Genomic DNA, 27,388 nt, shown 5'->3' on the forward strand with positions numbered 1-27,388 from the left:
CTTATTCTCCTGGGGAACTGTGATGAACCAAGTGCTCCCGGCCTCACATCACTTCCCATGAAACTACCATGAGACAGAAAGCAGGCTCAGGCAACTAAATGCCTGCAACAGAGCTGAGCTGGCCCCAGGGAAGGCTTGGCTCAGCCGGCAGGGTTCAGGCAGAGGACGGAGGAGAACAAGGCTCCACTGTGGGTCTCACCATGTGGGAAGGCCCAGCCCCGCCGCTCCTAAGGGCTGGCACACGGCTGCATCCGAAAGATGTGAAAAGCAACATTGTGGACGGGCCGGGCAGGAGGGGCTTTGGGCACCTCAGGTCCCTGCCTTCGTCCTTTCTTGATCCAAAAGACCCACTGGGCTGAAACAGAGTCTGACTGACACCCTTCCACCCCAGCTCTGTCTCCAGGCAGGTAAACGGAAATACCATTCATTCAGCAAATATTGACCAAGGGCCTGTGTACACAAGGCCCTGTATTAGGTGTGGCTGAGAGCATAGTCTCAAGGTTTATTGGGAGACAGGGGATAGTTCAGGGCATTCAATAGTAACTTCCAGAAAATAGTTATTGTGTATCTGCTCTGTGCCAGGTGCTGTAGTAGACGTCTGGTGTTGAACCGACCCAGAAGCTTCCTGGCATCACGGTGCTCACTTTCCAGCAAGGGGGATGGACAGCAAACCAGTAAATCAATAAACTGCCACATTTACCTGGTGGCTCAGTGGGAAGAAATCTGTCTGCCAATGCATGGGTTTGATCCCTTATCTGGGAAGATCCCACATGGCGTGGAGCAACTAAGCCCATGCACCACAACTATTGAGCCTGTGCTCTAGAGCCGGGGAGCCACAGCTGTTGAGCCTGTGTGCCTAGAGCCTGTGCTCCACAATAAGAGAAGCCACGGCAACGAGAAGCTCTCACACCGCGACTAGAGAGTAGACCCCTCTTGCCACTACTAGAGAAAAGCCTGAGCAGCACAAAGATCCAGTCCAGCCAAAAATAAATAAATGTAAATAAAATTATAAAAATCTAAATGAATAAAGTAATCTAAAAAATACACAGGATTATTATTGGAGCATAGTAAGTACCACTTAGGAGACAATGAAATGAGGCTTCACCAACTCAATGGGTTTGAGCAAGCTCCGGGAGTTGGTGATAGACAGGGAAACCTGGCATGCTGCAGTCCATGGGGTTGCAAAGAGTCAGACACAACTGAGTGAGAACTGAACTGATTACCTCATGAGAAAGATTTGAATGCAAAAGAGTTTTGGTGGGATGGCCACAGACAGCCTCTCTGATTGGGTGACAGGTGGGCTGCAACCTAGAGGATTTATGCATTCATTCAACCCATGTCTACTGGGCACTGCCCAGGCACCAGGTATTGGAATATAGCAATGAATGAAATGACAAAGATTCCTGTCCTCATGGAGCTGTTCTGGGAATGAGGAAAATTAAGGAAAGAACAACTACTTCATGAATAAATTATACTAAATGTTAGAAGGTGATGAAATGGAACAAGAAAACATGGGGCAAGAGAAATGAGACTGCAATACCAAGTCTAAGGGCGGGGGCAGAACAAGGCAGGGCAGGGAGGGGCTGGTCAGAGCAAGCCCTGCTGGGCGACATCTGAGCCCAGAGTCCAGGGATGGAGCCAGATGAACATCTGGGGAAGAGTGTCCCAAGTGAGCCCAGGGGACCTACAGAACTGTGGAGATAATAGCCAATGGTTGTTTTTAGCCACCAAGCTTGGGGATGCTCGTTACACAGAAGTAGATAATAGGAAAGTTAAAGTGAGTTCAGCACCTAGTCCAGAATCTGCCTCCCACTCAACTCCTTCCACTGTGCTGGGCTACGTCAGCTTTCTGTTGCATATAAGCAAACGTCTAATATCCTCGGGTCAAATTTCCTTGACTTCTTTCACGTTGAGGGTCCTCTCTTCCAACCTGCTGCAGCATCTCCTTCCTGAGACCACATACCTGACTGTGGTGGGATCCAGATCTGTTCTACCTCTGGAGTGTCTGCTTGATGGCCATCACCCCTGTCTCCCTGTCCCTTCATTGCTTCGGTTTTTTAAGATTTTTTTTTTTCTGTTGTGGACCATTTAAAAGTCTTTACTGACTTTGTTACAATATTGCTTCTGTTTTATGTTTTGATTTTTGGGCCACAAGATGTGTGAGATCTTAGCTCCCCAACTAGGGATCGAACCCACACCCTCTGCATTGGAAGGTGAAGTCTTAACCGCTGGACTACCAGGGAAGTCCCTTCAGTTTCTTCTTTTGTGGACCTTGCACCTGCCCCTTCCAAGGCCCTCAGAACCTTAGTAACACTACTCTTGTTGGTCGCATTTTATAAACCTTCTTTGATCTCATTCCTTTTTCCACTCACATCACCCCGACTTAGGACGTCTTCCTCATTTCTCCCGGGGTTATTGCAGCAACATACCTCTATCTCTGATCCTTTCCATTTGGCTTTTTCACAGCTGTGAGTGTGCACTCCCTAAGGCCCAAATGTGAACCTCTGAGGGGGTACAAACACCAGTACAGCCCTAAGGTCCCCCATAAAAGGTCCTTCCTATTGTTCCCACCCCCTTATCCCACTTCCTGAGGGCTGAGATTCCTCTGAAGACCCAGAGGTCCCCAAGTGGGTCAGGCTCTCCCACTGGTTCTCATATTCGCACAAGGCAGCCTCTTACCTAGATTCCCTTCCCCCACTTTGCCTTGGGATGCATGCCTTCACCTCATCAAAAGTCACCTCTCCTGGGAAGCTTTCTTCCCAGGAAGCGTTAGGATCCCCTAAGCAGAGTTGCCAATGTATCTGTATCACAGAACTGATCATATTGTCTCTGCTCTTTGTGAGTCCATCCCATTAATCAGACTGCGAGCCTCCTGAAGTCAGAGATACTGCCTCATCCATCCATAGCCTAATGCAGTATCCAAAATAGGGTAAAGATTTGTCTAAGTGAGAGATCAGCAAAGCACAGCCCACAGGACAAATCCAGCCTGTTTTTGTGAGGCCTATGAGCTAAGAATGGATTTTACAGACGAATGTGTACCAGCCATTTGGTGACAAGGAACACTAACTTTATACTCCAGTTGGGCAAAAATGTTGTCCTTCCCCAAAAAAGAACTCCGTTCTCATTTTTAGATTTACATCGTAAAACACTGTACTCAAGGGGTCTTCCTCAGTGGGCTAGTGGTTAAGAACCCATCTTGCAATGCAGAGGACATGGATTCGATCCCTGGTCGGGAAACTAGGTTCCCATATGCCACGGAGCAACTAAGCCCTCGAGTCACAATTACTGAGCCCTCAACCCGCAACTAGAGATTCCGTGTGCCCCAATGGAAGAACTCACGTGATGCAATGAAGATTCTCATGCCGCAACTAAGACCCGACACAGCCAAATAGTATGAAAAAATAAAACAATGCACTCAATTGTGGTGATTATTTTCTTAATTTTATCAATAAAAATTTTGTGGAAATGTGTTCTATCTCTTATTGCATAAGAACCTGCATCGTAGATGGTGCCCCTTAGCTCTCAAAGTTGAAAATATTTATTAGCTGCCCCTTTACCAAAGAAAGTTTGCTGACAGTGTTCGTAAGACCTACATTTTCAAGTGCTGCCTTGATAGCTTTGAGCCTGAGAGCCTCGAAGGCCTGCCTGTCCCTCCCCTTATCAGACATGCTCCTCACCCAGCCATCTGGTCCTCTAATGGATCTCACCCCCCTCAATCTCTGACATGATTCAGAGGAGCCATCACATCCTGCCGTGGAAGCCGTGGCGCATCTCATCCTCTCGTTACCACGAAACCTGCCACCCGCAGCCCTGGCTGGTTCCCATTGCCCCTGGGTGTTAGGTGGTGTCCTCCCCAAGGCTGTGAGTGTGGGTGGTTCAGAAACTCCTGCCAACTTCCTCTGTCCGGGGTTGGCAGATGCCGTGTTCGGCCACCTCATACCATTTGTGGCTGGGAATCCCACCTTCACCAATGGGATGAAAAAGAGGTGATCGGAACACTGATCCCCGGTCTGGATGAATGAACGAATGAATCTGCCTGATTCCGGATCCTGTTTCGTCTCCCTGGTGCCACCTCGATGCCTTGTGCCCACCCTCAGCTGCCAGGCTCCTCCCCTGCCCTCACTCTGAAACCCAGATTTCGCCCCTCGCCCCTTCTCTTGGTCATTTCACACTACTTCTCCTGTGTGTCCTCCTGTCTGAAAGAATAAACCACCACATCCTGCCAGCTCCTTCTTAAAATCTTCTTGAAAGCTCGACTCAGCCCCCTCCTTTGATCCAAGAAAAAGAAGTGATTTTTGTGAATGTTTTGAGGTTGGAAGCCTTCGCCGGCTGGTCTGTCTGGACGCTGCATCAATAACCCTCATACTCTTATGAAAAGCCCTGTATGTGAAGGTGGGTTGGGGGTGCTTTTTTAAGGCAAGGCTGCCAGCTTCCTTCTTATTAGAAGTCTGATGGGTTTACATGACACCTGAGAAAATAAAGCAGGAACAGTGCCTGCGGCATGTTGATAAAGTGATCCGAAGTGGGGTGGGGGGAAACCACGAATGTGCCTCAAACCTGGGGACAGAACTTTGGACGCTTTGTGTTTCTTTTCAGCCCTCAGCCAACTCAAAAGCTTCAAACAGAAATGTCTCTCCAGTTTCGCTCAGCCGGAGAAAACCCAGTCCGCCGCTGTGTTTATTCTAAAGCGAATCTGAAGGGACTGTTGTCTGAAAATTTGCAAATGTGGGCATTTATCAAACATCTCTGCGTCTCCCTGAAAGAGACTGGGCTAACCCTGCAGCCAGGGAAGGGAGCAGGGTGTGCTATGCATTTATGTGTCTGCTTGTGTACCAAGCCGCTTTAGTTGTGTCTGACTCTTTGCGACCCCATGGACTGTAGCCCGCCAGGCTCCTCTGTCCATGGGATTCTCCTGGCAGGAATACTGGAGAGGGTTGCCAGGCCCTTCTCCAGGGGATCTTCCCCACCCAGGGGCTGAACCCGCGTCTCTTATGCCTCCTGTATTAGCAGGCAGTTTCTTTACCACCAGCGCCACCTGGGAAGCCCTTATGTGGGTAAAGCAATTCAGAAAGACAATTCCATGAATATGCCTCAATCATGGGGACAGGATGCCGGACTCTCTGGACCCCGCGGGGTGGTGGAGGGGGTGCAGGAGAGATGGAGAGAGACACTCTACTCTTTTTACTTTTTAATTTAATTTTACTTATTTACTTTTGGCTGCACTGGGTCTTCTTTGCTGAGCACGGGCTTTCTCCAGTTGTGAGCTTCTCTTCATTGCAGTGCGCGGGCTTCTCATTGCGGTGACTCCTTGTGTTTCGAAGCACAGGTTCTAGGATGTGCAGGCTTCAGTAGATGTAGCTCTTCCCCTCCCAGTACACACGCACCTTTTCAATATTTGCAATGTGATTTTGTCCCTCCTCTTTCCCATAGGTAGAGTCTGCCTCTCCCCGCTCTTGAATCTGAGCTGGACATGGGACTTGCTTTAACCAATAGGATCTGGCAGAGGTGATGCCATATTGGAAACTAAGTCCAAAGAGTCTTTGCAGCTTCCGTCTTCTTGGAATGCTACCCTAAGAGTGCCATTCAAGAAAGTCAGGCTAGCCAACTGCAAGACGGGAGGCCACGGGATGGAGACCCAAGGCCAAGTGCCAGCTACTTGCGATGACCCAAGGCCATCTTGAGTCTCCAGCCCAGTAGATCATCCAACAGAATGCACTACAGTGAATCCAAGTGACACCAACAGGGACCTCTGAGCCAACCTCCCAAAGCACGAGAAATGTGTTATTTTTAAGCCACTAAGTTTGGGGAGTGGCCTACTACACAGGTCTAGACAAGGGACACAGATGGATAGACAATCAGAGACTGATACACTTCAGACCAGCACAGTCCAATAGATATGTAGGGTGAGCCATATTTGTCTTTGTAAATGTTCTAATCATCGTGTTAAAAAAGGTAAAATGAGGGACTTCCCTGTCTGGGCTCTGGTATGGGAACTGGATCCCACAAGCTGTAACTAAGAGTTCACTTGCCACAACTCAAGATCCCACATGCCACAACTAAGACACGGTACTGCCAAATAAAGAAATAAAAATTGCAAAAATAAGAAGAAAATGGTAAAGGTAAAACAAAACTGGTGCAACTCATTTTAATTATATCAATATATCTTATTTACCCCAATATATCTAAAATATCATTTTCAATACATGATCCATTTAAAAATTTTTCTGGGTATTTTACGTTATTTTTTATACTGATTTTAAGAAATGGATGTATACTTTACACTTATAGCACAACTCAAGTCCAGCTAGATACATTTCAAGTGCTCAGTTGTCACATGTGACTGGTGGCTGCCGTATTGGAAACACAACTTCCAAAAGTGGGACGATGGCTTGGGAAGAAAGAGACCAAAGGCAGGATGAAAAAGTGGGGAGTTCTGAGAGGCTCAGACAGAAATGATCAGGTCTGAACTGGAGACTGCTGGGATGCAGAGAAAGTGACAGATTCCAATGACATTCCTGAGCTGGAAGTTGACGGCTGCAGTGGGATGAACAACAGCCTCCGCAGAAGGTGTGCCCAAGGAGATGCTGTGAACGTGACCTTATTTGGAAAAAGAGTCTTTGCAGATGTGATTAAGTTAAGGATCTAGAAATGTGAGGATCCTGGATTATCCAAATGGGCCCTAAATCCAATGACAAGGAACTTCCCTGGCGGTCCAGGGGTCAAGACTCCACATTTTCACTGCAGGGGGCTCGGGTTCAATTCCTGGTCAAGGAACTAAGATCCCATATGTGCCTTGGCATGGCAAAATACAAAAGTAAATGAAATGACAACCATCTTTATAAGAAGGAGAGAAAGGAGGCACCAAGGAAGACAAAGAGAGGGGAGGGGAAGGTCCTGCGCAGACAAAGGCAGAGACAGGGTGACGCAGCCCCAGGCCAAGGAACACCTGGGTCCGTAGAAGCTGAAAGAGGCCATGGCGGATGCTTCCCTGGGGCCTTCAGAGGGGACACAGCCCTGTGAACACCTTGATTTTGGACTGCTGGCCTTCAGAACTGTGAGGGAAGACACTTCTGTTGTTTGGAGCCTCCAGATCTGTGGTAATTTGTTACAGCAGCTCCTGGGAAACTCAGACACTGGGCTCTTAGATCCGGGTGGTCAGCAGACCCCTGGGCTTCAGGGTGGATAGGTGGGCAAGAGGGGGACACTGGGGCTAGACGAGGAATCATGGGGGCGGAGAGGTTCCAGGCAGGAGTGAAGGGGCAGCATGACTGTGGAAACACAAACAGCTAATGTTTGGCAAACAAGGGAGTGCGCCAGGCAGTTTCAAATGCCTTCCTTTTATGAGCTCCGTTCATCCCCAAACAGCGTCATGAGGCAGATGCTAATCTAATGGTCATTGTATAGATGATAATACTGAGGCACAGGAAGGGTATGTCAGAGACTTCCCTGGTGGTCCCATGGCTAAGACTCCACACTCACAGAGCAGGGGGCGTAGGTTTGACCCCTGGTCAGGGAACTAGATGCCACGTGCCACAATTAAGTCCCAGCTCAGCCAAATAAATAAATTTTTTAAAAAAGCATACCCTGCACAAGGTCACACATCTGGTAACTGGAGAAGCCTGGATTTGAACCCCAACTGTGTAACCTCATTTCTGCAGAGAGGGAGAGGGCACCAAGGCAGAGGCAGGCAAACCCTGGCTCCCCTGTGGTAAAGGGCAATTTTACTGATATTCACATCCAGGTCTTTACATGTGGATGAATTGTCTCTCAGTTCTCCTGTGCCCACCTGCTCAGAGGTCATTGCTGAGTGACCGGGGGCCCCACTGGACATAGGAAGCCTCCACAGCTGCCAGCAGAAATCCACCCAGTCGGCCCCAAATGGCAAGCAAAGGTTGCATTTTCCATTTCCAGAATGCAGCCTGCTCCTCGGTTTGGCTCCCTCCAGGAAATCCTGTTTGTACTATTTCAGGAAAATTGATGGCTTTTTTTTTTTCTGGGCCTTCCAGAAACCCGACAGATGGTCTCAGATTTTCACACTGTCTCCAGGGTGGCATCTGAGACATCGTCTTGATGATTCTTTCTACTGTCGGGCATTTTAACCAGTATGTGTTGCTTCAACAAATGTTTTTTGAAAGCCCGCTTGTATGCAAAGTACTAGGTCCTGGGAGATGTATCAAAATGTGTTGATGGCACATGTGTTATGTTCTGGGGCACATGGGAGCCAACAAAATTGTAGGGGAGATCCTGTGGCATTCTGGGGGCTTGGGGCCCCAAACAAGGCTCCATGCCTGCCACTCCACTACATGTGCACACCTTTGGAACATTTTTATCTAAGCAAAATCAAAGAAATAACCATGGAAGCCTTAAAATGGAGGAAAAGTCACAAAAGAGCAAAGAGACCATTTGCCTTTATAGAGGAAGTTGTGTGTTTTATAAAGGGGAGTTTCTTGAACTTGTTGGAGACTTTATTTTCCTGTGTCCAGGGGAAAAGGAGGGGCACCAAATAGGGCAGACGGGAGCCTAAGGGTGTGGACTGTTTCGTGGAGATGATGCTGTTCCAGCTCTCAAGAAATTGTATTATAAGAAAGTCCAATGAAAAATGACGCATGTATTCCATGAATTAAGCCACAGGCCCTGCATGGACTCTGCCACTACAGCCACCATACATGTTTGGCAGTAAGAAGGCTGGTTCTGGATTCCACAGACCAGATCCCATGGGTGAATGCCAGCTCCACCTGTCCAGGTGATTTCACATAGTAAATGATCTCTCAGGTCTTAGTTTTCCAATCTGTAAAGGGGGAGTTAGAATGGTGTCGATCTCACAGGGTTGGGGTGAGCTTGAATGTGATAATGCTTGTCTCCCTGGCCCACAGCCAGTTCATTGCCACGCTTGGACTTGGACAGGTCAAGACTGATAAAAGCAGTCTCTACTCCTAGTGAATTCCATCTGGGATCCGGCTTCCTGGGGAAGATGAAACTTCTGAAGCAGAGTGATATTGTACTCTACGGAGAAATGGTTTCCAGACATACGGAAGAGGCCATAGCCTGTGTTGAATGTCAAGGTCAACTACTCTCCTAACTCAACATTTGGGATGTGTTTGGGTAGAAGAGATCAGGAAGCCAGGCAGTGCCTGCTGCCCACACTGTCCCCACAGGACCAATCCAGTTCTCAAAGCTGATTCCTGCCACCTGCCTCAACTCCAGGTTGGCACCAGGAAAGACAAGAAGCTTCTCTGATCCTAAGGCTCTGCTTTAGAAAACATCAAAGAATTTTTTTTTCATGCAACATGTTAGATTTATTTTTTAAGTAGTGTTCTCCAAAAGCATTAATTTTTTTCTTTTACTGTTGACATTCTCAAGCACAAAGAGAAACAGAAATACATCTATTACCCAAAGTTAACAATTGTTAACATTTTGCCCTCTCTCTATCTCGCTAAACCATTTAAAAGTAAATTATAGCTTCTTCCGTTTGCTGGTCTCTTCGGTGTCTGGTTTCCTCCAGGTTCGATGCACGATACTGGATGCTTGGGGCTGATGCACTGGGACGACCCAGAGGGAGGGTATGGGGAGGGAGGAGGGAGGAGGGTTCAGGATGGGGAACACAGGTATACCTGTGGCGGATTCATTTCGATATTTGGCAAAACTAATACAATATTGTAAAGTTTAAAAATAAAATAAAATTTAAAAAAAAGTAAATTATAGATAAATTACATGGCACTTCAAGTAAATACTGTGCCATGTATCTCCAAGAAGAATAAGAGGATTCTCCCACATATCTGAAGTTCCTTTATCATATATAACTAAATTAATAATAATTCCCCAATACGGTGATTTCCCTAGAGGCCCAGGGGCTAAGACTCAGCATTCCCAATGAACTCAGCCCAGGTTCCATCCCTAGTCAGGGAACTAGATCCCACATGTCACAACTAAGAGTTCTCAGGCCGCAACTAAGACTCAATGCAGCCAAATAAATAAATATATAAATATTTTTTTAAATTCCCTAAGAGCATCTAATACCCAGTCCATATTCAAATTTCCCCAGTCTCTCACAAATTATCTTCCCAAAGGATTCTTAAGTGGAGTCTAGACAAACAGACATAGCAAATAAGGCTTATCACTCACAGAGGCTCACTGGGTCTGACATTAGTCTGAGTGGCCAGCAGCTGTCCATCAGAGTTGACTTTGCAAACGAATGACCGGCCGCACCACAGCACAGGGCTCGGAGCCTCTGGAGGGAAAGGGGAGTCTTGGGAGAAAAAGGCCTGGAACTCATTCTATGTTTCTTTATGACTTTAGTTACTGGGAAAATGGTCTCTTGCATAGGCCTTGGCCAGCCCACTTTTTACGAAACTGGACCCCCTGGTCTCTGTTTTATATTAGGAAGGTAGAGTCTACAGTAAGGGGCGCTTTTCCTCCCTGCCCGTAAGAATCCAAACAAAATTCTTTGGTTATCAACTTTCTTTTCTGTGGCTGAACTCCTGGATCCACCACACCCTTTCTCTCCCACAGTGCCAAAGAGCTGCTGCCCAAGCCAGCTCACCCCCAGCAACATGCTCAAAACGCAGACACACACACACACACACACGCATGTATGGACATGCATACCCACACACAGGAGTGCACACCATACAGGCACGCACACTGAAGATACACATGTGCCCATTGCACACCTCTGCACTCATAAGCACACACATAACATCAACATGCATGTCGATGCACATACACACACACGCACACCCTGGAGTGCACAGGCACGCACACATGCATAGAGTGTGGATGCACTCGTGCACACACCCAGATACAGGCATGCCCACATTCACTTAAGCAGGGCACACACACAATCACACACTGAATGCACACACTCACGTGCACATCTATGCACATAGGGGCATACATACTCACGTGTGTACACGCACATACCTACACACAAGTGGAAAGCACAGGTCCTTCCCCCCAAGATCCAGGGGAAACTCCAGCTCCCAGAATGAGCCTTCCCCACCTCCCTCCTCCTCCTCCAACTCCACCGCCTCCAAGTCTCCCCCTAGCTTTTGTTAAGCCCCCTGGCTCCCTCCCACTAGAAAGAAGGTTGGAGTCAGTCAACCTCCGCTTGTAAACAAGCTGACCTGGCATCCCCAGCTGGGTGGACAACAGAGAAGCCAAGCCTGTGTTCACTGGTTTCGTGGCCCCAGTGAGTCCTCTGGGCCTCTGTTCCCTCCCAGACCCCCTCCCCCAGCAGCCTACAGCAAGCAAGAGAGAGAATGTAAGCCCTTAGGAGCCACTGAAGTCCTGAAGTCCTGTAAAAAAGGATGTGGCCCCCAGGCAGGCTGTGTGGGGGAGGGGAGTGGGGAGGAGTGTTTAACAAGCGACCAGGGGCCAGGGGCAGGGAGAAACCAAGGGAAAGAAACTTGAGCCTCTGCTTTTAACAGGAATTTGATTCAAAACAGTAAGGATATTTCTCTTAATCAGCCCGCAGCAAATGTTTGCAAAGAGTCATTCAGGCGCGTGGCCTAACAGGCAAGTTATGCCTTAGTTTTACCTTAGTTTTACGGGGCTCTTAACAGCCCAGCATCAGCCACAGGTATGCTGTGTAATCACTTCCCTCTCAGGGGGGAGAATGACGCAAGATTGCTGCAGGAAGAAGGGCCACTCGCAGACATGGAATGTTCCAGTCCATTCCAGAAACCAAACCACACACAGCCTTGGAGTCTCAACTCTGACAGGTTTGCCCAGAGATTGTGGGCACCCGTGCGGCCCAAGGCGCTACCCCACAGTCAGTAACGGTGCTTACTGAGCACTAGACCCTTGAACTTGACCCTGCACTTGGGCATCCTGAAGCCGAAGAAACTGCAGTTCGGGCTCACAGAGAACCTGTAATTCAATTGGGGCATGAAAGAAAAACAGTTGATTGTCATTATTCCTGGAAGTTCTGTTCTATCAAGTCATCACAAACACAGAATTAGCAAGTACCAAACTACTGCGCCTATGGGAGGATCTGGGGTTGGGTTCCTGCAAGCCTCTGGTCACAACATTTTCATCAACCAGTCGAAGCATAAACTGGTTTTATATGTTGCTGTTGTTCAGTCGCTAAGCCGTCCAACTCTGCAACCCCACGGACTGCCACAGGCCGGCCTCCCCTGTCCTCCACTGTCTCCCAGAGTTTGCTCAGATTCATGTCCATTGAGTTGGTGATGCTATCTAACCATCTCATCCTCTGCCTCCTTCTCCTTTTGCCTTCAGTCTTTCCCAGCATCAGGGTCTTTTCCAAAGAGTCAATTCTTTGCATCAGATGGTCAAAGTATTGGAGCTTCAGCTTCAGCATCATATCCAAAGAATATTCAGGGTTGATTTCCTTTAGGATGGACTGGTTTGATCTCCTTGCTGTAAGGGACTCCTGAGAGTCTTTTTGCAACACCACAATGAGGAAGCATCGATTTTTGTTTCTGTTTAAAGATGATTTGATTACTATATATTACGGATTCATTACCACTGGACGCACAGCCGACAGCGCTGTCACTCACCTCTGAATGAAGTTTACATAAGACAGGTATTTTCTGCTTAAGGTGCATCACAGCCTCTTGCACTCAGGAACACTAAATAATGCGTTAGGACTACACACGGGGCCATTTTAAATAGCAGTTGCCTATAAAAAGCACAAGAATGCAACAAAAAAGAGAGAGAGACTGCAAAAAGGATACTTATTTACAGCATGAGGTGAGACAAGAAGACAGAATGGCCCTGTTTGCCCTCAGCTAGAACAAGCACACCCCACAGCTCTGTCTGCCAATGACTGAGAAAATGTCACGAGTATTGCCTTGGGGGTGACCGAAGGATGTTAGCGAGGACTTCTTTCAAAGAAAAAACCAAAATTGCAAATTAAAAATTAGATCTCCTTGGGGTAAGGGGATGTTTGCAGGAGAAGCCTGAAGTCAGTTACTCCTTGGGGTAAGGGCATATTTGCATGAGAAACCTGAAGTTCAATTACCTGCCTAGTAAACCCATGGGTTTGGATCTTATACTGATACATAAACGAAGTCCTTGTCCATCTATTTCTTTCTTAATCAGTTAAAATAATTAAGCATGTCTTTTTATTTCCTACTCTGTGTGAAGCATAGCAGTGATCAAGACAAAGACCCTGCTCTCATGGGAGAGGCCTTCTTGGGATGGGGTTGGGAGACAGGAAATAAACATGCAAACCAATAAATTATACAGAAGTGCGGAGAGGTCTGTCGTTAGTGGAGAACTCAGATGGAGAAGTTAGTGGAGAAGGTCAGAGATGAGATTTTCTGATGAGAAACAGAAAGCTCTGTAGAACCCTAGGAGAACTTCTGGATGAAGGGAAGAGAACATGAAGGGACAAGCATTCTGCACTTACGGAATAGCAGGGTCAGTGGGCTGAAGTGAGTGATGCAAGATAAACTTGAAGAGACAGACAAGGGCAGATCAGGGAGAGCTTTGGAGACCATAGAGAAGACCATGGACATGATACTAAAAGCAAAGGAAAGCCAGTGGGAGATTTTAAACAGAGGATGATGCCATTTATGTTTCTGAAAGATTATTCTGACTACAGTGAGTAGAACAGATTATGGGGCAACTTTTTTATATTTATGCATTTAGCTGCACTGGGTCTAGTTGTGGCATGTAAGATCTTTCATTGAGCTGCCCAGACCCTCTAGTTGTGTTGCACAGACTCCAAAGTGTGAGGGCTCAGTACTTGCAGCACACAGACTTAGTTGCTCCGAGGCATATGGGATCTTTGTTCTCTGACCGTGTCCACTGCATTGCAAGGCAGATTCTTAACCACTGGACCACGAGGGAAGTCTCTATAGGGGAACTTGACTGCCATCTTTTGAGATCAGCATCTTGGGAGGCTGATCAGGTAAGGCTGGGACACAGGAGTTGAGCAACTAGAACTGAGACATCCACCCAACCTCACTCCTTACCCGACCTCCACTGCCACACTCTCCTCGCAGCTCATGAGAATCCGTACCTGGAACAAAGCCCTCAGGCTACTGCTTTGTTCTACTGGGAGCAAAGTAAAGACAGTATGAAAATGGTTTGGCCAACTGGGCCCCAGTGGGGCTTACATGGCTGTGGCTGGGCCCGTGGGATCAAGAACACAGCAATCGTGAACAGCAGTGTCAGCCTCCCTTCCTGGGCCAGGGCTTCCCTAGTGAGGGCATTTTATTACACAGTCTGCAGTGGGTTTTTGGCAGTGGGAGCCCCACTGTCAGAGGGCTCTAGTCCCACTCAGTGGAGTTAGGTGGAGGGAAGAGTTTGCTTCAGCGTGTTTTGCTTTCATTTGGCAAGGCAATCCTGTGAGGGGCCCAAGGTTGTGGAATTAATTACAGCCAATTACCTAGCATATAATACTCAGGTTCCAGCTTGTTGAAAGCCTCTTAGAGGTGGGAGAAATTCATGGGCAAGCTGTCAAGTAAAGGCCTCCTCCCACTAATCTCACGGCCCAGCCTCCTGTGAATTTGCCCTTTAACGCCAACATTCTTTTTAAATAAATATGGTCTCCTTAAATCACTGTCTAAAATTCCCCCAAATAAGGATTATTGCAGTTAACATATAAAAATATGATTCATAGCTGCCTAAGTTTAAATGTTGCCTATATTCACCTCCCTATGTCTGTGCTTATTAATGAATGACAGAAGATCCCCTTTAAAATTGTTCTAAATCACAAAAATATATAAAAGATGCATTGCAGCCACCATATTGAAAAATGATAATAGGAATAAAGACTATCATCTGCAAATAATGATACATGTGTCTTCCTTTCCATCACTGGATCCCCTTTCTAATATTCATGTCTTATTGCATTGGCTTACTTGGCCCATCCAGAACTTTCAATAATGCTGTGCTACCAGGCATTCCTGTCTTGCTCCTGATTTTTAATGGGAATGCCTTTATGGCTTCACCATTTAATATGATACTAGTTGTCAAGCTTATGATAAATCATCTTTATCATATTAAGAAAAATTTAATTGGTTCCTAGTGGGTATTTTTTTACTTGTAACTGTTTTTAATATGAAAGGGAGCATAGAAGGATATACAGTGAGAAATTACTCCTCTTTTCTTAACCCCCCAGTCCCCCTCCTCACAAGGTACCCTCTGTTAGTAGCTTCTTTGGCATCTTTCTAAAGCTTTTCCATGCTCATACAAGTGTCTTCAAAGGGTCATAATAAAACGTCACAGAATGGGTGCCTTAAATATCAAAAATGTGTTCCCTCACAATTCTGGAGGCTAAAGTCTGAGACCAAGGTGCGGGCAGGGTTGGTTTCTCCTGAAGTCCTTCTCCTTGGCTTGAAGACAGCCTTCTTCTCCTGTGCCCACTCATGGCCCCTCTCTATGCACGTGCACCCCTGGCGTCTTCCTCTTCTTATAAGGACATCAGCCATATTGGATTGAGCCCCACTCTCAGGATCTGCTTTCACTTAAATTATCTCCTTAAAGGTCCTTTCTCCAAATACAGTCACACTGGGGGTTAGACTTCAACATACGAATTTGGAGTCCACAACAACAAACAAATATGAATACGTGTGTGTGTGTGTGTGTGTGTTCCTTTTCCCCACCTTTTCCACAGATAGAGTGAAAGTGTTAGTTGCTCAGTCATGTCCAACTTTTTGTGACCCCGGGGTCTGTCCATGGGATTCTCCAGGCAAGAGTACTGGAGTGGGTTGCCATTCCCTTCTCCAGGGGATCTTCCTGACCCAGGGATTGAACCTGAGTTTCCTGCATTGCAGCCAGTATCTTTACCATCTGAGCTACCAAGGAAACCCTTTTTCACAAATGGCAGTGTGCCATTCACATCTTGCTTTCTAAATATCTATCTGGGAGACCTACCCACACTAGTATAACAGACAGTTGTCTAGTTTTTAATGGAGTGTAATTTATGCAACCGGTCCTTTATGAATGGACTTGAAGTTGTTGCCAGTATCCTGCTACTAGGTATTAGAGGTAAACTGCCCTGTGCAGCTTTATCTATCATTTATCTGTTTAAGCACCATTTCCCACTGGTGCATGTCTCTGTGGGATAAATTCCCAGGAGGGATATGTGCTTTTATCGTGTTGACAAATGATAACAATCTGCCCGCCCCCATGTGTGGTTGAAGACCCATTGCATTCCCACCAGTAATATAGGAGCATCCCAGCCAGCCAGCCAAAAGGATGCTTTCTTACTTCCAGTCCCTACCAACTTGATGGAAATGACATCACAATCTTGGTTCCATTTTTGCCTTTCTCTTACTTTGAAGGAGGCTGGGAATCTTTTCACAAGCACACGGGCCATCTGAACAGCATTTTTCTGTGGCTTCTGTCCATGTCCTCTGTCCTTTTCCCAGTGTGTTGCTGTCCTCTGACTGTGGATCTGTCCAAGACCTTGACCTACAACAGAATGTCATCATCAGTTTGCAGACTGGTGTCTTTTCTCAGTTTGTATTGAGTCTTCCTGGGTTTTACTCTGGTTTCTCCCTCAGGACCAGCCATCACTCCCTGCCTGAGTCACTTTTCTGTCATTCATATTTCATCACCTTTTCTGCATGTGTTCTTTCCTTCTGCACTTAGGGGAGCTCCTCAAACTTATCTAGATGGGTGTCTTTAGCAACAGGGAGCAGGAAATCCCCCTACCAGAGACTTAAACAATCAGAACCTCTGTGGTCTCCTAATAAGAAGGTGGGAGGTAGATAGTCCCAGGTTTGCTTAATTGGTGACACAGTGCCTGGAGCCAAGTTCTTCCCTCTCTTCTCCACCGTCTTTGGTGGCTAGTTGGAGGGCATGGTTACCAGCATCACATGCAGACAAGGTGACGTCCAGTAGAAGAGAGGGGCGAGCCTTTCCATGTGCCTCCAGCTTGTCCACCATTCCCCTGCGGAGACCACCTCATGAGTCACTGGCCAGCGGGGCACCCAGGACCAGGCTTAAGACAATCATCGACAAAGGGGGATGACACACCTGTGGTTGACTTACATCAACCAAGATCCACCTCTTTGGGTCTTGGAGGGGCCAGTGCCTGCCCCCCAAAAAGTGCACAGGGACCCAGGAAGAGAGAGTAATAAAGGTTTTGTTTGTTCCCATGGAAGAGGTGGGGAGCATGGATCTTGGCCAACAACCACCAGCTTCCTCCCTTTTCCTGAACATCACTGACTCAGTTTTCTACTGTTTCCATTGTTTCCCAATGCTTCCAGAGTCAGAGTCCATCCTTTGGGTGTATTGTTAATTCCCTCATGATCTTTTCAGACACATCCAGTTCCTTTACTGTTTCTGCCCACTCCATTTCATTACAATCCAGTGCCACATCATGTTGACCTTATTTTAGGATCATACGTCCTTCAGAATTCCCTGTGGTCCAGTGGTTAGGATTCTGCTCTTCCACTGCAGGGGGCACAGGTGTGATCCCTGGTCAGGGAACTAAGATCCTGCAAGCCACTGTTGTCAACCCAAGACAGAGGCTTTCTACAATTCATTTCCTATTCCTGCAGTAAGTCTTTTTTTCAAAAGTGTTTTCCTTCTTGAAGGTAAAGTTCCCCATCTTTCCTATGGTAGGATGATTTCATCAAATACTAGGGTTTCTTTTCTGGGGCCTTCCTGGGACCAGATGTCTGCTCAGGTTTGGTGTTTGGTGGGTGCTGGCTTTTTTGGTCCCCCTCCCAGTCCACCTGGTTGCTATTAGAACCCTCATTTCAGATGCTTAAGCCCGAGCCTTGGCTGTTAAGACCCAACCTGGAGCCAAGTTCCCTGTGTCTGGCAACGATTTTCCTGGAGGGGCTGTGCTGGCTGAGGAGGCATCTTCCACTTCTCTGCCTGGCTGCCTGACAATCCAAAGGGAAATATATTCATAGATAATTTGAAACAGTCTGAAGTCCTTCCAATGCCAGAGAGAGTGCATAAAAAAACCTACAAGCCCCCAAGGGTAGCACTCCCACCACTGTTCCTGTCTTCACCTTTCTTTCTTCTAACTTGACATCCCAGAGATCAAGGACCACCACCCACCCACTTCTGCCTCAGGCCAGGTTCACTGCTGTGAATTCAAGCGCTGGACTGGGCAGGAAAGGGAGGTTCCAATGGAGGAGAGAGGTGTAAAGTGTCTACGGGAACCCCCAGAATACAGCCTCTGTGCAGCCAGGGGTGGCTACCCTCTCTGTGGTCAGAAATAGCCCTAAGTCACTGAAATGATGCCCGCCATGATGGAACCCACTTACCGCCTTTCTGCTTGGCCCCACCACCCTGCCATTTGATGGCGTCACAGATGCTTTTTCCCTTGGGTTTGACAGACGGAAGCCCATATTCCTAGTTGTCAGGACTCTTGCAGTTCTTTCTAATCAGGAAGGGCAAAGCTGGTCCCTTTGACTCCACATGCATTGTAGTTTCTATTCCTCAATAGCGCACTGAAGCATTTCCCACCACCCCCCCTTTGTTTGCTTGTTTGTTTTGCTAACGTGCCAGCAGGCAAAAAAAAAAAAAAATCATCCGGATCTTTGTTTTTCTCCATATGAATCTCCAGCTGGTTCCTATTCTGGGATCCCATGCCTGTCAGCATAACCAACTTGTGATGATTCCGCAAGCAAAGCTAGTGTACTTTTTTGTTCTATTTTTAAAAAACTCAAACAGAAGCCCCAAACTGCCCCCCATTCCCAGGACATCCACAATCCATCTGTGTCGGATCCCAAGGGTATGTCACCAGGACAGCCTGCTTGCAGCCATGGCAGCATCGTGGCAGCTGCCAGCTTCTAGTTTGTTCTGTACCCCTTGGTGGTACCCTCCCAAGTCAGCATGCTCTTGGCTCAGCCCATCACTGTGTCCAGTTTCCTCTTCCCCGTTCTTGATCTGTTAGAAGACGCTCCAGGACCACGCAGTCAGTGTGGATCCACTCGGTGACCTTGGGGATGGATCGTCCCACAGAAGCTGGTCACTCTGGTGCCTGCTTCTTGGAGCCAAGTGAGGTGAACCAGCTGACCGGCCACCTTTTCTCCTCCTTGGTCAGGCTCCCAGCCCAGAACACCCTGATGATCACTTGTCTCTGCAGAAGGGAGCCTGGCCGCAGAAGTGGAGGCTGGGGGTGTGAATGGTTAGGGTCTTCACACTCCCTGAGGAGCTGGCACACTCCCCAGGCTGCTTGATAGGTGTGCATCACCGATGGATGGACGATGGATATTTGAGTTGATAATTAAAAGCAATATATTTCATTTCCATTCCAGCAAAAATGAATGCTGTTAGAAAATGTATAATGCGTGGGTATCCTGAATGCTTTAGGAAACTGATCCTTTTCTTTGCTTCAACAGTGGGTTTTCCATTATACTTTATTTTCCAAAAGCCATGCCTTATTTTCTTGTAGTTAGTATAGTTGTTCAGTTGCTTAAGCCATGTCTGACTCTTTGACTCCATGGGCTTCAGTAAGCCAGGTTTCCCTGTCCTTCACTATCCCCCAGAGTTTGTTCAAACTAATGTCCGTTTAGTCAATGATGCCATCCAACCATCTCATCCTGTCACCCCCTTCTCCTTTTGCCCTCAATCTTTCCCAGCATCAGTCTTTTCCAATGAGTTGGCTCTTCATATAAGGTAGCCAAAGTATTGGAGCTTCAGCATCAGTTCTTCCAATGAATATTTTCTTGTGGCCCCTTATGAAATGAATAGTATGGGTTGAATGGGTTCACCCAAAATCGATGTGATGGTATTTGGAGGTGGGGCCTCTGGAAGACCATTAGGGTTAGATGAGGGTGGGGCCCTCATGAGGGGATTAGTGGCCTTATAAAAAGGAAACAAAATCATTCTCTCTCTTTCCCATTCTCCTTTTTCTCCCTTGTTCTTACCCTCTCTTCCTCAAGCCCTCAAGTGCAGACCACATGAGCACACAGCGAGAAAGCAGTTGTCTACAAGCCAAGAATCAGGTCCTCACCAGACATGGAATCTGCCAGCCCCTTGATCTTGAACTTATAGCCTCCAGAACTGTGAGAGGCAAATGTCTATTGTTTAAATCTGTGGTATTTTGTTATAGCAGCCTGAGCTGAATAAGACAGGCAGAATGGCAGTTTGGTTCTCATTCTACAGATAGGAAGACTGAAGCCTAGAGAGGCTAATGGCTCGTCCAAGAATATGTAACCATTTGGGATTAAAGCCAGGATAGAAACATATACCCCCAGGATTTAAAACAGGACTCAGTTTCTCAGACCACTACGACTCAAATCTGGTGAGATTATGCTGAGTAAGGGAATACCACCCAACAGGACAGAGGGAAACTAGCGCTCACTGGCCACCTTCCATATCTTAGGAGCACCAATTAGCACTTTCCTGCTGGTTCTCATTTTCTATAAGTTAGAACTCAGAAGATCAGAAACGTTAAGAAACTGGCCCAAAATCACACAGCAAATAATAGGGACGGGATTTGACCACAGGGATGTCTAAACCATACAATGCTTTCTTCCTAAGCCACCTGGTCTCCAGGTAGATAGATTTTGGAGAAAGGAGATAAAAGTAGTGAATAGAAAAGTAGGCAGGCCAAATAAACCAATCATTGAGGTTCAGATCTTTGCCTGGAGTTGAGATGTCATGACTGCCACAGAGTCAAGGGGAAATGTCCCACCCAATTTTCCATACCATTTTCAAACTGACCCCACAGGCACTGAAAATCTATCCTATACAAGCAAAGTTGTACAAAGGTGGTCAACACCATTAGGGCCTAAAAGAAGTAGAGAATCCTTGGGTTTTCCCACCAGGCTAACTGGCTCTTAAGGAGATTTGCTTGCTTTTGTTTTTTAACTAGAATCTAAAAGGTTGATTATTTCTGCATTTCATAATGAAGGGTGTAATACAGACCAATTTTTTCCATTTTTCAATTATAATCATTCTTCGATAGTGATATCACGACCATGTTCCATATGCAGAGTGCTTTATTATGTTCACACTCATCTCCATTAATCCACACAAGGACTCTGAGAGACAGAGCTTTTCACCCAGGTCTTGAAGAAGCTGAAGTTCAAAGCCATTCTGGCGAATTGACTAAAGTGGGGATTCAATTTGTGGTCTCTAAACCTCCAAAGACCCTGGGGGCTTTCTCCAGGAAATGCTCCGGGATCTGGGCATAGCCAGCTTCCTCTCTTCCAGGAATGCTATGGAAATGTCCTCAAGGATCACTGCTGTCCCAACAGATAGCTCTTATACTCACCCTAGAAATAAGACTGCAGGGACTTCCCTAGCAATCCAGTGGCTAAGACTCCACACTCCCAATGGAGAGGGTCTGGGTTTGATTCCTGCTCAGGGAACTATATCTCACATGCCATGACTAAAGATCCCACCTGCCACAATGAAAATCAAAGATCCCACAGCTGCAGCTAAGACTCAGCACAACCAAATAAAATAAAGAAATACTTTTTAAAAAATGAGGCTGTGAATTGGATTTGGGACCAGGAAAGGCCCATTTCCTAATGCTGATAGCACTTCCTGGGATGTCTCAACCCTAGGCAGTGACAAGCATCGTGGGGAAGGCTGACTAATGGACCCCGAAGATGTCTGCAACCTAATACCCAGAACCTGAGAATATGTAACCTTACACAGCAAAGATGTGATTTGATTGTGATTCAGTTAAGAACCCTGAGACGGCGAGACGTTCCTGGATTATCTGGATGAAAGGGAAAAGTGAAAGTGAAAGTCGCTCAGTCATGTCTGACTCTTTGTGACCCCATGGACTATACAGTCCATGGAATTCTCTAGGCCAGAATACTGGAGTGGGTAGCCTATCCTGTCTCCAGCGGATCTTCCTGACCCAGGAATTGGACCAGGGTCTCCTGCATTGCAGGCGGATTCATTACCAACTGAATTACCAGGGAAGCCCTTGGATTATCTGGATGGGCCCATGTAATCGCAAGACTTTTTATAAGAGGAAAGGAGGGCCCAGAGTCACAGAAGGAGCTGTGTGGACAGAAGCGGAATTTGAAGTGATGTGGCCACGAGCCGGGGAATGTGGGCAGCCGCCAAATGCCAAAGCGTCAGGGATGGGTTCTCCCCTAGTGCCTCCAGAAGGGACACAGCCCTGCTGACACCTTGATTTTAGCCCCATGAGACCCAGTTTTGATCTTCTGACCTCCAGAAATGTAAGATGATAAATTCATGTTGTTTTAAGCCATTCGGTTTGTGGTAATTTGTACAGAAACAATAGCAAAAACAATGCAAGGGCTTCCAACCAGTCAAACCGAAAGGAAGTCAACTCTGAATATTCACTGGATGGACTGATGCTGAAGCTGAAGCTCCAACACTTTGACCGCCTGATGCGGAGAGCTGACTCATCAGAAAAGACCCTGATGCTGGGAAAGATTGAAGGCAAAAGAAGAAGCCGGCAGCAGAGGATGAGACAGTTAGATAGTATCACTGACTCAACGGATACAAATTAGAGCAAACTCTGGGAGATAGCAGGACAGGGAAGCCTGGTGTGCTGCAGTCCATGGGGTCAGGAGAAGTCAGACACGACATAGCAACTGAACAACAATAGCAAACACACCCCTGGCATCCCAGGTGGAACCTAGCCACATTCTCCCAAGCTCACAGGCTGCGTCTCCACGGCAACAAACCCATGGAAGGGACTGCCAGTGTCGGCTCCATCAGACCATGTGACAAGTTCCACTTTAGGGTCCAAATGTTTCCAGTCCAATTCACCGGCAGCGTGCCGTGGAGTCAGAGCGCCCTGTCTTGCGGGCCTGGCCTGGAGGCCAGAAATCAGTCATTTCCCCTCAAGTAACAATTTCAATCCATTTCACATTCATTCTTACGAGAAAATATTCCCCCCTTCAGTTTTTCCACGAATGTGGCAAGGCTGCAGTCCAGGAAACAGAAAATAAAAGTATCACACGATTTCAGAACTCAAGAGAAACTAATTAAATCCAAATTTTCACGGAACGTTAAAAGTTGAACTCAACTCAAAACACACTTGAGAGTTAGAGTCAATTTCAAATGCTTTCTGAGAAGGGAACGACAATCAAACCAAAAAAAAAAAAAAAAAACCCAAAATCCAATGACTTTTCTTTAGAAGGTTCTCCCTTCACTTACAGAAAGGAGCCAGAATTGAAGGGACCACAGGAGAATGTGGGAAGACCGTGCGGTTTTCAAGGGAAGGCTAAAAAAAAAAAAAAATTCAGGGTTGTCTCTTGATTCTCAGTAATCCTGGGGTCTAGACAGACCCCATGGGATGAAATGAGTATCAGGAAATACTGCTTGGTATATGGAACCTGGGCAATTTGAAACGGGGCATAAATTAGGCAGCGAGGGAAGTGGTATTGCTCATTTGCGACGTGCAAAGTAAAGAAAACAGAACGCTTTCACCCAGAAGCTTGCTGAGAAGAGGCGTTTGAAGGCTAGAGCTGGGAGTTTCTCTCTGGAAAGAACATCACCACAGGTTCATTTTATTTGTAAAGACAGAATGATCAACTCAAGAGTGTCTCCGGAGAGTGAAGGGTCTCTCCAGAGAACACTTTAACCTCACAAAAATCATGCCAGTAGTAGCCAACATTTAGTCACTACAGTAAGTCCCCTACATACGAACCTTCCGGTTGCAAACTTTCCAAGATGCGAACATGCTTTCGCACATCCAATCATGTCAGCAATGACTAAAATTGCAGCTTGCCCTCCATCTCCTACCAATGAACACCCAGGACTGATCCCCTTTAGGATGGACTGGTTGGATCTCCTTGCAGTCCAAAGGACTCTCAAGAGTCTTCTCCAACACCACAGTTCAAAAGCATCAATTCTTCAGCACTCAGCTTTCTTCACAGTCCAACTCTCACATCCATACATGACCACTGGAAAAACCATAGCTTTGACTAGATGGACATTTGTTGGCAAAGTAATGTCTCTGCTTTTGAATATGCTATCTAGGTTGGTCATAACTTTCCTTCCAAGGAGTAAGCGGCTTTTAATTTCATGGCTGCAATCACCATCTGCGGTGATTCTGGAGCCCAGAAAAATAAAGTCTGACACTGTTTCCACTGTTTCCCCATCTATTTCCCATGAAGCAATGGGACCGGATGCCATGATCCTAGTTTTTTGAATGTTGAGCTTTAAGCCAACTTTTTCACTCTCCTCTTTCACTTTCATCAACAGGCTCTTTAGTTCTTCCTCACTTTCTGCCATAAGGGTGGTGTCATCTGCATATCTGAGGTGATTGATATTTCTCCCGGCAATCTTGATTCCAGCTTGTGCTTCTTCCAGCCCAGCGTTTCTCATGATGTACTCTGCATATAAGTTAAATAAACAGGGTGACAATATACAGCCTTGATGTATTCTTTTTCCTATTTGGAACCAGTCTGTTGTTCCATGTCTAGTTCTAACTATTGCTTCCTGACCTGCATACAGGTTTCTCAAGAGACAGGTCAGGTGGTCTGGTATTCCCATCTCTTTCAGAATTTTCCACAGTTTATTGTGATCCACACAGTCAAAGGCTTTGGCTTAGTCAATAGGAAGAAGTAGATGTTTTTCTGGAACTCTCTTCCTTTTTCGATGATCCAGCAGATGTTGGCAATTTGATCTCTGGTTCCTCTGCCTTTTCTAAAACCAGCTTGAACATCTGGAAGTTCACGGTTCATGTATTGCTGAAACCTGGCTTGGAGAATTTTGAGCCTTACTTTACTAGCGTGTGAGATGAGTGCAATTGTGTGGTAGTTTGAGCATTCTTTGGCATTGCCTTTCTTTGGGATTGGAATGAAAACTGACCTTTTCCAGTCCTGTGGCCACTGCTGAGTTTTCCAAATTTGCTGGCATATTGAGTGCAGCACTTTCACAGCATCATCTTTCAGGATTTGAAATAGCTCCACTGGAATTCCATCACCTCCACTAACTTTGTTCATAGTGATGCTTCCTAAGGCCCACTTGACTTCACATTCCAGGATGTCTGGCTCTAGGTGAGTGATCACACCATCATGATTATCTGGGTCATGAAGATCTTTTTTGTATAGTTCTTCTGTGTATTCTTGCCACCTCTTCTTAATATCTTCTGCTTCTGTTAGGTCCCTACCATTTCTGTCCTTTATTGAGCCCATCTTTGCATGAAATGTTCTTGGTATCTCTAATTTTCTTGAAGAGATCTCTAGTCTTTCCCATTCTATTGTTTTCCTCTATTTCTTTGCATAGATCACTGAGAAAGTCTTTCTTATCTCTCCTTGCTATTCTTTGGAACTCTGCATTCAGATGCTTATATCTTTCCTTTTCTCCTTTGCTTTTCGAGTCCCTTCTTTTCACAGCTATCTGTAGATGGTGACTGCAGCCATGAAATTAAAAGACACTTACTCCTTGGAAGAAAAGTTATGACCAACCTAGATAGCATATTCAAAAGCAGAGACACTACTTTGCCAACAAAGGTCCATCTAGTCAAGGCTATAGTTTTCCTAGTGGTCATGTATGGATGTGAGAGTTGGACTGTGAAGAAAGCTGAGCACCGAAGAATTGATGCTTTTGAACTGTGGTGTTGGAGAAGACTCTTGAGAGTCCCTTGGACTGCAGGGAGATCCAACCAGTCCATTCTGAAGGAGATCAGCCCTGGGACTTCTTTGGAAGGAATGATGCTAAAGCTGAAAATCCAGTACTTTGGCCACCTCATGCAAAGAGTTGACTCATTGGAAAAGACTCTGATGCTGGGAGGGGTTGGGGGCAGGAGGAGAAGGGGACGACAGAGGATGAGATGGCTGGATGGCATTACTGACTCGATGGATGTGAGTCTGAGGGAACTACAGGAGTAGGTGATGGACAGGGAGGCCTGGCGTGCTGCGATTCATGGGGTCGCAAAGAGTTGGACATGACTGAGAGACTGAACTGAACTGAACTGTAAGGCCTCCTCAGACAGCCATTTTGCTTTTTTGTATTTCTTTTTCTTGGGGACAGTCTTGATTCCTGTTTCCTGTACAATGTCTCAAACCTCTGTCCGTAGTTCATCAGGCATTCTGTCTATCAGATCTAGTCCCTTAAATCTATTTCTCACTTCCACTGTATAGTCATAAGGGATTTGATTTAGGTCATACCTGAATGGATGACCTTCAGGTAATGGTTTTCTCCACTTTCTTCAATTTCAGTCCGAATTTGGCAATAAGGAGTTCATGATCTGAGCCACAGTCAGCTCCCGGTCTTGTTTTTGCTGACTGTATAGAGCTTCTCCATCTTTGGCTGCAAAGAATATAATCAATCTGATTTCGGTGTCGACCATTTGGTGATGTCCATGTGTAGAGTCTTCTCTTGTGTTGTTGGAAGAGGGTGTTTGCTATGACCAGTGCGTTCTCTTGGCAGAACTCTTTCAGCCTTTGCCCTGCTTCATTCTGTACTCCAAGGCAAAATATGCCTCTTACCCCAGGTGTTTCTTGACTTCTACTTTTGCATTCCAGTCCCCTATAAGGAAAAGGGTTTGGGTGAACTCCGGGAGTTGGTGATGGACAGGGAGGCCTGGCGTGCTGCGGTTCACGGGGTCGCAAGGAGTCGGACTTGATTCAGTGACTGAACTGAACTCCATCTGCTGTTGCAGACGATCCGTCAGCTCTGCCATCATCCACCTCGCTTCCCCCTTCAGTCAGTAATTCTTCTTGCTTGTTCACTTAGGGCCAGCTCCTGTATGCCAGCTGTTGTACTGTGCTACTGCACTTTTCAAGGTCCTGCACTCTAAGATTAAAAATGTTTTATTTTTATGTTTTGTTTTTTTAATGATCTATTTGTGTGAAAAGTATTATAAACCTATTACAGTACAGTACTATATAGCTGATTGTGTTAGTTGGGTACCCAGGCTAACTTCGATGGATTTACAAATTGGACTTATGAACGTGCTCTTGGAATGGAACTCATTCATATGTGGGGGACTTACTGTATTATATATTATAAATACAACTGAGTGTTTGTTGAGACTGGACCCCAGGCACTGTTATGATCTCCACATAGCCACAGGGCATTGGTGTGGGGCCCTCAAAGCTTCAGGCTGCAGTGGTTTCAAAGCCCACCTCGGGATTGAATTCTGAAGCCCTGGGAGAGGGAGGCAGCTCTCTTTCTGCCCGGGTAGGTAGGTCTACGCAACTGAGGTGTCCCGCACCGTTAGGAAAGGAAAAGTTTGGGAATGCCAGCTCTGACACATGCTAGCTGTGTGTTTTGGGCAAGTTACTCCGCCTGTCTGTGCCTCTGTCGCCTCATCTGTACAAGGAGGTTGTGCCTATAACCAGCTCCTGGGCTTGCTGTGAGGATTGAGAGCAGGTGAGGGACTAACCCAGGGTGTGACACAGTGAGGGCTCAAACGCTGCTCTCTACGGCGGGAAAACCACGGGCCCCTCCTACATCAAAGCGTAAGTGCAGTGAACGGAGGTAGCCGCGACACCAAAGCTCCTTAGCTGTTACTGTCGTCAGCTCTCCGGTCCCACGCCGAGAGTAGACCCAAACTGGG

At 46.6% G+C, this 27,388-nt stretch overlaps 1 long non-coding RNA gene across 2 annotated transcripts in view; it reads right to left on the reverse strand.

Annotated features, from left to right (window-relative positions):
* Positions 1-9,232: 9,232 nt before the first annotated feature.
* The window catches only part of LOC139176726 (uncharacterized), a 65,653-nt gene continuing 47,497 nt past the window's right edge, over positions 9,233-27,388 (reverse strand). The window contains exons 2-4 of one of the 2 annotated variants that reach the window (XR_011561146.1): positions 16,250-16,386; positions 11,789-11,868; positions 9,233-10,228 (exon numbers count right to left, since the gene is read on the reverse strand). This is a non-coding gene — a long non-coding RNA (uncharacterized lncRNA). Of the gene's footprint in view, positions 10,229-11,063; positions 11,869-16,249; positions 16,387-27,388 lie in introns of those variants that run through there. The other variant, XR_011561145.1, reaches the window with a different exon arrangement.

This window comes from Bos indicus, chromosome 17 (genome assembly GCF_029378745.1).
Source record: "Bos indicus isolate NIAB-ARS_2022 breed Sahiwal x Tharparkar chromosome 17, NIAB-ARS_B.indTharparkar_mat_pri_1.0, whole genome shotgun sequence".
NCBI classification, from domain to species: Eukaryota; Metazoa; Chordata; class Mammalia; order Artiodactyla; family Bovidae; genus Bos; species Bos indicus.